Raw genomic sequence first — 7730 nt, 5'->3', positions numbered from 1 at the left:
ATGAAAAATGACCTTAAATGGGTCACTTAAAAATTAGAGATTGATGGTGAAAACGGGCATTAGTCGCCCATAAATAGATGCAAGATGACGTGTATTCCCAGAGTCCCATGGTGGGACTACTCCACTGGGACTATGGGGAATACAAGCAAAATGAAATTTTCCCACTCACACCTACGAGCGCGATACAAAACTTAAAGGGCATATTATTATAGGATCCAATTCAAATTGTCTTCAACGAATAAATCTCCACAGACCAAAAGGTTAATTGAAAAACTTCAAATTTCTTATTCAAGGAAAATAAGTTCAAATACGGCTTTGCGTTATTAGTATTTCCAGATCGGGAGTTTTTAAGGTTTCATCTCATGGGTCTTATGGGTCTAAGGTCGAAATTTAAATGTTAATTAACTTGTCTACCTACAAACAAGATTTAATGGTGTGGAAATCTGACTGAAGTGGGTCAAACAAGATAAATGAATGAATGCCACGTTTTGACTGAAGTATAGAGTTAGACACGGTTAGAGCCAGTGATGATGGTGCGCAAAGCATTTCCTCCGCGACAAAAAAACGGCTTTTACCCCGTGGTCCCCCCAACATGTCCCCCTGGTGGGTCCACGGGTAATTTTTTTTACCCGTTGTCCCACCGTTTGCCATTTAGTGCGGTGGGACCATGGTTAAAATAAATTACCCGTAGACCCACTGGCAAACACTGTTCAGAACGGTGGGACAACGGGTAAAAAAATTACCCGTGGACCCACCAGGGGGACATGTTGGGGGGACCACGGGTAAAAGCCGCAAAACAAAAAAAAGTGTAGAGTTGAGGACCATATAGAATAGAAGCTTGGCTCTACATGAGATCTGATAACTTTTTCACATTTTTTTTTATAATACAATAGCTATTTGAAGCGAGTACACTGCCTGAAATACAGTGTGGTACCTTAAGTTTAGGCTCCAGATCGCACACAATTACTATTTTTATTACTTTATTATGTTTGACCAATACCTTTTTTTTATGTGACAGGAGGCAAACGAGCAGACGGATCACCTGATGGTAAGTGATTACCTGAATGAGTGTCTGATAAATAAACAAATATTTATTATTATTTATTACGGCTCGTCATGGCAACATTTTATATGAAAATATTTTAGGATTATTAACAAAACAATTTTTTTTTCGACTAATCTGATTACGATTAAGTTGTTGTCAACCTGTTTCTTGAACACCTTAATGAATATGAAAAGGTCATAGGAACTTTCCGTTACAATTTCCTGGAAAGTCGTTGGGTGTTTCTTTCCACGAATCTTAGTAATATTATGAGGATCGCGACTAAGAAGATACTACGTAGGTACGTCTGAGCACGTATAACGTAACAATATTAATACGTGCCTTGGTAACTAAGGAGAAGCAAATAAAAAACTATAGTGTGAAAACATGTGAAGTTTGGTGGATAGAAACAACGAAGACAACTATGTATTAGCTATCGTAAATTATCAAATACCTAATATTATATACGTTCTAATAAGTAAGTACTCTCACTCCTTGTGGTGCATTAGCGGGAATGATAAAAAACACAAAATTAAAATTAATAAATTAGTTTAATTAGTATAATAACTACATCAATAAAAATACTTTTACGTTTACAAACAATAAATTAATGCTTCTTTTATCTAAATTGCTTAAATTTACTGAGCGCTATAAAACTCATTGAAATTGCTTTTGTTTTATGGTCCATTTTACCTGAAAGTAAATTTCGCATTAGGATATCAAACCATTACTATAATTATAATATTAAAGATCCCGCGTAGGGGCAGAAAAGTTCTACGGGCCGAAAAACGTAGTGTGGGCAGGCCCCCCACTAAGTGGACCGACGATCTGGTGAAGGTCGCGGGTAGCACCTAGAAGCGGGCAGCGCAGGACCGGTGGTCATGGAAATCCTTGGGAGAGTCCTTTGTCCAGCAGTGGACGTCATTTGGCTGAAATTAACAAGATCCTGCGAAAAAAATTATGAGGAAATCTTTAGAAGTGTGTACGCTAGAGTATTCTAGAGCATAACAGCGTAGACTTTAAATCGGAAGTAAAACACGCAGATTATTTTCCAAAGAAGGACTAAATAATTTCTTACCCACTTTGTATAACCTCTATGGTACTTCAGGAAATTGAGATTTGATGTAATTGTACAGTATCATTCCTAACACCACAGCTGCGACGAGCGGTATCAGGAAACAGAGGTACTTGCTGCAATTGTACCAGCAGATGCTGAAAATTAATGATGCAGTCATTTCGGAAATTGCATAAATATTATCATTTGTATATTATGATTATCTTCTACTATTACTATAATCTACTACTTGTTACAAGTGACTAGTACATGCTACAAAGGTTAGGTACCACATGAGAAAATATATTCTGTTACCAAAATTGAAATCAACTAAAAATGTTCCAGAAAATTTTTAATCACAATGTTTCAATTTCTAAATCAAAGAATTCGAGACAACCAATCTCAGTATACAAAGTTTTTGCATTGTCTGATATGCTACCGACTGTATTGGACTCTACATAAGATATGTGAATAAAAAGTATCATTAGTGTGTGCTCACACCGAGTCCGAATGAAGTACCTACATTAGTAAAAGTTACAGCTGTCATACTTAAAGCTTTTCTTTTCACTCATAATTTGGTGTGAACACGCACTTCGCATCAAAATGGCAAACGCAAAATTCATTTGTATTACGAACCATGACCGTGAAGGAGAGTGTACATTATCTTGGTCCGATGGTTAAGACTTGTAATCATGGTAGCCCAGCCCAACCAAAGCTGCTCATAATTGAGGCATATAAGGAAAAATGCGGCCAAAAGGTGATGATATATCAAACCAACGGGCACTAAAAACCTCGCGTTGTGTAAGTTCTAGTAGAACTTTTATTTTGCGATTCGAAAACTCTTCTCGTGGCAGGGAGATGTGGCTTCAAGTAATGGTACGCTACGAATCCAATAAACACTGCGATCGCCAAAGGTATTATAAGAAGTAGCGCTTTGCTCAAGTTTACACTGAAAAATAGTTGCATTTTAATTACAGAAGTGCGTGTTCACTGTTTAAATTACGACAAGATTGATAGATATATGTAGGTATTTTAAATGCTAAATTATGTAAGATTTGGCGAACACCTAAGGTGAATACATTTTAATGATAAATTACAACCCTTAGATACGCTATCGTGAATGTTTATGTATGAAGTTTGAGCTATATAATGTAACTATTATTGTATTTTGAATGCGAGTAAAAGTATTTACCACATATTATACTAAAAATACACTCCGTAAAAACCTTCATCTAAATAAATCTGACTAAAGGAAAAGCCATTTGACATGCCTCAGTCAAATCTATCAGTGTCAGAACTAATATTTTGTCAAACACCAAGAAGATTTATTCGAAATAAGTATGTATTTAACATTACAAATTCGTTAATACATAAAAAAAACAAAGTACCTACCTATTCATTATTCGGCGCTTTATTAATGGGCATCTATTTAATGAAATGAGATATCTACCTATCTGTATGTATTAAGAATTTGATATACCTTAATTCTTCCTTTTAGAAGTGTACGAAGTACAGTGCATTCAACTCGCCCGTAAGCGCGCGGTCAGCATTTACCAATCTGACCCAATTTCAACCTTTTCATTATTTTAATATCTTTAAGTTAGTTCGCGTTCGGTTACCATCGCCGCGTGTACTCAGCATACCATTTAACCATTTTTAACCATTTTACGAATATACCAAGTTTAACCAATTTTGACGTTTTATATTATTTCATACTTATTAATTTGTTGGATTTACACCCGACAAATTTGGTCCTTCGAGCCTTCGGAAAGGTGGGACCTGCCGCGTTGTGAACTTTGTACGTGACGTGTCAGTGACTATCTTTCTGTGTAACCAGCCCTTTGGGGTACTTTACCATTTATCGAACCATTTGACTACGAACCAATCAGTGCAAACCAATTGTAACCATTTTGTGTGACCTGTGACCAATATTTGGATTCCCGGCCACCAACACCACTACTATCAACGACCAGTAAGCAGAACCACCAAGTAAGATCTTTCCATTTTTATACTAATCAACCACTGCACCAACCAACTACCAAAATGTCGTCTATCGCCGATCTTATTGCCGCACAAAAGGAGATTATGGAGAATATGAACAAACTTTACATGAATTTCAAAAAAGAAGGGAAAGAAAGGAAAACCTCTGATAGCATTAAACGTCGTTTGCAGTCGTTAGAAGCTTTCTGGAGAGAATTTTCGCAAAACCATGAAAAATTAGTTAATATTTGTGATGAAACTGAAGACGATATGTATTTTGAGGATGATTCCTATTTCAAAACCAAGAAATTTTATGACGATGTTAGAGTCCATTTACTCAAAAGTTATGATGAAGTAACCAATCGGTCCCAATCCCCTTCGGGTCCGAAAACCAGTGAAACTCAAAAACCATCAACACCTACCGCACAACCGAGTACGTCAACAGCGGGAACCTCAACATCAGAAACCATGCCTAAAAAAGTTCTACCATTACCAAGATTTGTTTTCCATGACGTTGACAAACCAAGTAAAATCGATGAGATGATGAGAAAACAACAAAGCAATTTCAAAGCACTAGCTCGAACCATTTCTCATATTAATTTGAACGTTTTATCTGAAAAGTGGGAATTTCAAGATGTTTTGAAGATTATTGAATCACGTTGGGCTGCAATAGATTCGTTACATTGGGAAATTGACAGTAACTTAGAATTTGAAGACAAGACATATGATGAACTATTTAATCGCTATGAAAATGAGTATTACGACATTAAGAAGTCTATTAACAACAGGATGTGGGACACCAACCATAGAGAGAAGTCTACACCAAACATAGATATACCAATATTCAGTGGCAACTACCAACAATGGATATCCTTCAAAGATTTATTCATAGAAGCTATTCATAAAAATAAATCTATGTCTAGAGCTCAAAAGATGCAGTTTTTGAAGAGCAAGCTACGTGGAGAGGCTGAAAAGCTCATTCAACATCTTCACATTAGTTCAGAGAATTACCAGACTTGTTGGGACATATTGAACCAGAGATATAATAATAAGAAATTAATTTTCAACTCACATATGAACACGCTCATGTCATTACCAATTATACATCAACAGACCGCATTTAACATAAAAAGGCTCCACGATACAACCAATGAATGCCTCAACGCTATAAAAAACCTAGGTGTAGATATAACGACCTGGGACCCCATGATTGTATACTGCATGGCACAGAAACTTGACGCCGAGACCTACAACGATTATATTGACTCGCTACCAGAACCAAGAGATCTTCCATATTTAAAAGATTTCCTATCATTTTTAGAAGGGAAATTTATTGCACTAGAGACTGCTCGCCGAAAAAGTGAGACAAACAAATACTCACAATCTACATCTAATGAAAGAAACCACTATAACCAAAATAATTATACCAGCAACAATCAATATAGGACACCAAAAGAAGGAATTTATAGACATCCAAATGCTTGGAGACAGATTGACAATAAACCCTTTATTAACCACTCCACCACCAATACATCCCAAAAATGTTTCATCTGTAATGAGGATCATGTATTGTATATGTGTACCAAATTCCGAGAATTAACCAACCAAGAAAAACGGAAAGCGATTTCTCAATTGAATATATGCAAAAATTGCCTAATCAATCATAATGGCAGAGATTGCAATTCACAAAAAACATGTCGCATTTGCAACGAAAAGCATAACACGCTATTGCACAATGCTTACACGTATAATCGTCCAGTTGCCAACCCAAGTTTTAACAATCAGCGTCATCAACCAAATTATGTGTCACACGTGTCGAACGATCACCAGTCAATGACCGACGTTTTATTAGCAACCGCCCAAGTTAATGTCTTAGCAGCTGATGGAACTTACAAGACTATGAGAGCCCTCATTGACCAAGGATCTCAAACATCAATAATATCTGAAAATGCAGCACAACAACTTGGAATACCACGCCAAAGATGTAAAGGCGTTATCTTTGGCATTGGAGCGAAAGAAAACACTTGCAAGGGCGTTATTACCATTACCGTAGCATCATTACATAATGACTTCACCATGAACACTGATGTCTTCATAATGCGAAACCTCATCAAAAAGTTACCAAATCAATCCTTCAACAAGCCCTCATGGCAATATCTCGACAACATACAACTTGCAGACCCCGATTTTAACCGAAGCCGTCCGGTTGACCTATTACTTGGTGCCGATGTATATTCTCAAATTATGTTACACGGGATTATAAGACAAGACCAATCCCAACCTATTGCACAACAAACGCAATTAGGGTGGATACTGTGTGGAAATATCAAATCTTATTACTGTAATGTTATTCTGAACAACTATGACGACATACAAAAATTTTGGGAGATAGAAGATTTGACAGACAAGCAAGATAACCAATCAACTGAAGACTTATATTGCATACAACAATACCAAACAGAAACAAAACGCCAACCAGATGGTCGTTATGTCGTCAGATTACCTATGAAACCAGATGCAGATGAAAAACTAGGAGAATCTAAATCTAAAGCCATCGCTCAATTTTACCAATTAGAAAAGAAATTATGTAAAAATAACCAAATAGCAATTGGATACAAACAGTTCATGAATGAATATTTTAATCTCGGCCACATGAAAATAAGCCATAATAACCAAGAAATAGAATGTTTTTTACCACACCACTGTGTCGTACGTTCTGAGTCAACCACGACTGCAATCCGAGTCGTATTCAACGGATCAGCAAAAACGGCCACTGGACTAAGTGTGAATGACCTTATGTACAGCGGACCGAACTTACAACATGACCTCCTTTCAGTAATAATTAAATGGAGACAATATAAAATAGGATATGTAGCGGACGCAGAAAAAATGTACCGACAAATTCTCATAAATGAAGATGATCAGCGATACCAGAAAATCATATGGAGAGATTCGCCAAATAAACCACTTCAAGAGTTTCAATTAACCACGGTTACCTATGGAACAAAAGCCGCTCCATTTCTAGCCCTCATGACCATGCAACAGTTAGCGAAAGATGAAGCTCAAAGATATCCAGAGGCAGCCAAAGCATTACAGAACAACCTTTATATGGATGACTTATTACACGGTCAACATAACCTTGAAGATGCTGAAAATCTAAAAACCCAATTAATAGAGTTGTGCAAAGCAGGGGGATTCAATTTACGGAAGTGGAAATCAAACGAACCAAAATTAATAGAAAGAGATGTGAATGATAAACAACAACCATTTGAATTTAAACAACAGGAGTCAACCAAAACCTTGGGACTGAAATGGACACCATCAACAGACCAATTTAGTTTCGATATAAAAATCTCATTATTACCAACTTTACAGATAACCAAACGGGAGCTTCTCTCTGAAATATCGAAAGTTTTTGACCCTCTGGGATGGCTGTCCCCTGTGACCACCAAGTTGAAACTGCTATTTCAGTCAATATGGCAATTAGACCTTAACTGGGATGATAACATTTACCAAAGTCTAGCAGAAATGCAAATAGAATGGCATTTTAATACACCATCCTGGCCAAGTGCAGGAGGTATCTGGGAGGCTGCCGTCAAGAGCCTCAAATACCATCTACGTAGAGTACTTGGAGACCAAAAACTTATCTACGAA

General features: G+C 36.8%; 1 long non-coding RNA gene across 1 annotated transcript; it reads right to left on the bottom strand.

Annotated features, from left to right (window-relative positions):
- Positions 1–2139: 2139 nt before the first annotated feature.
- On the bottom strand, positions 2140–3598 carry LOC135075591 (uncharacterized). Its single transcript, XR_010258061.1, has 3 exons — positions 3577–3598; positions 2733–3045; positions 2140–2254 (listed from the first exon to the last, which is right to left on the bottom strand). It is a non-coding gene; the product is annotated as an uncharacterized LOC135075591 (long non-coding RNA).
- Between the last annotated feature and the right edge of the window lie 4132 nt (positions 3599–7730).

The sequence above is a fragment of the Ostrinia nubilalis genome, chromosome 10 (assembly GCF_963855985.1).
Source record: "Ostrinia nubilalis chromosome 10, ilOstNubi1.1, whole genome shotgun sequence".
Classification (NCBI taxonomy): Eukaryota; Metazoa; Arthropoda; class Insecta; order Lepidoptera; family Crambidae; genus Ostrinia; species Ostrinia nubilalis.
The sequence above is the reverse complement of the archived record's forward strand: the minus strand, read 5'-3'. Positions and strand labels throughout refer to the sequence as shown.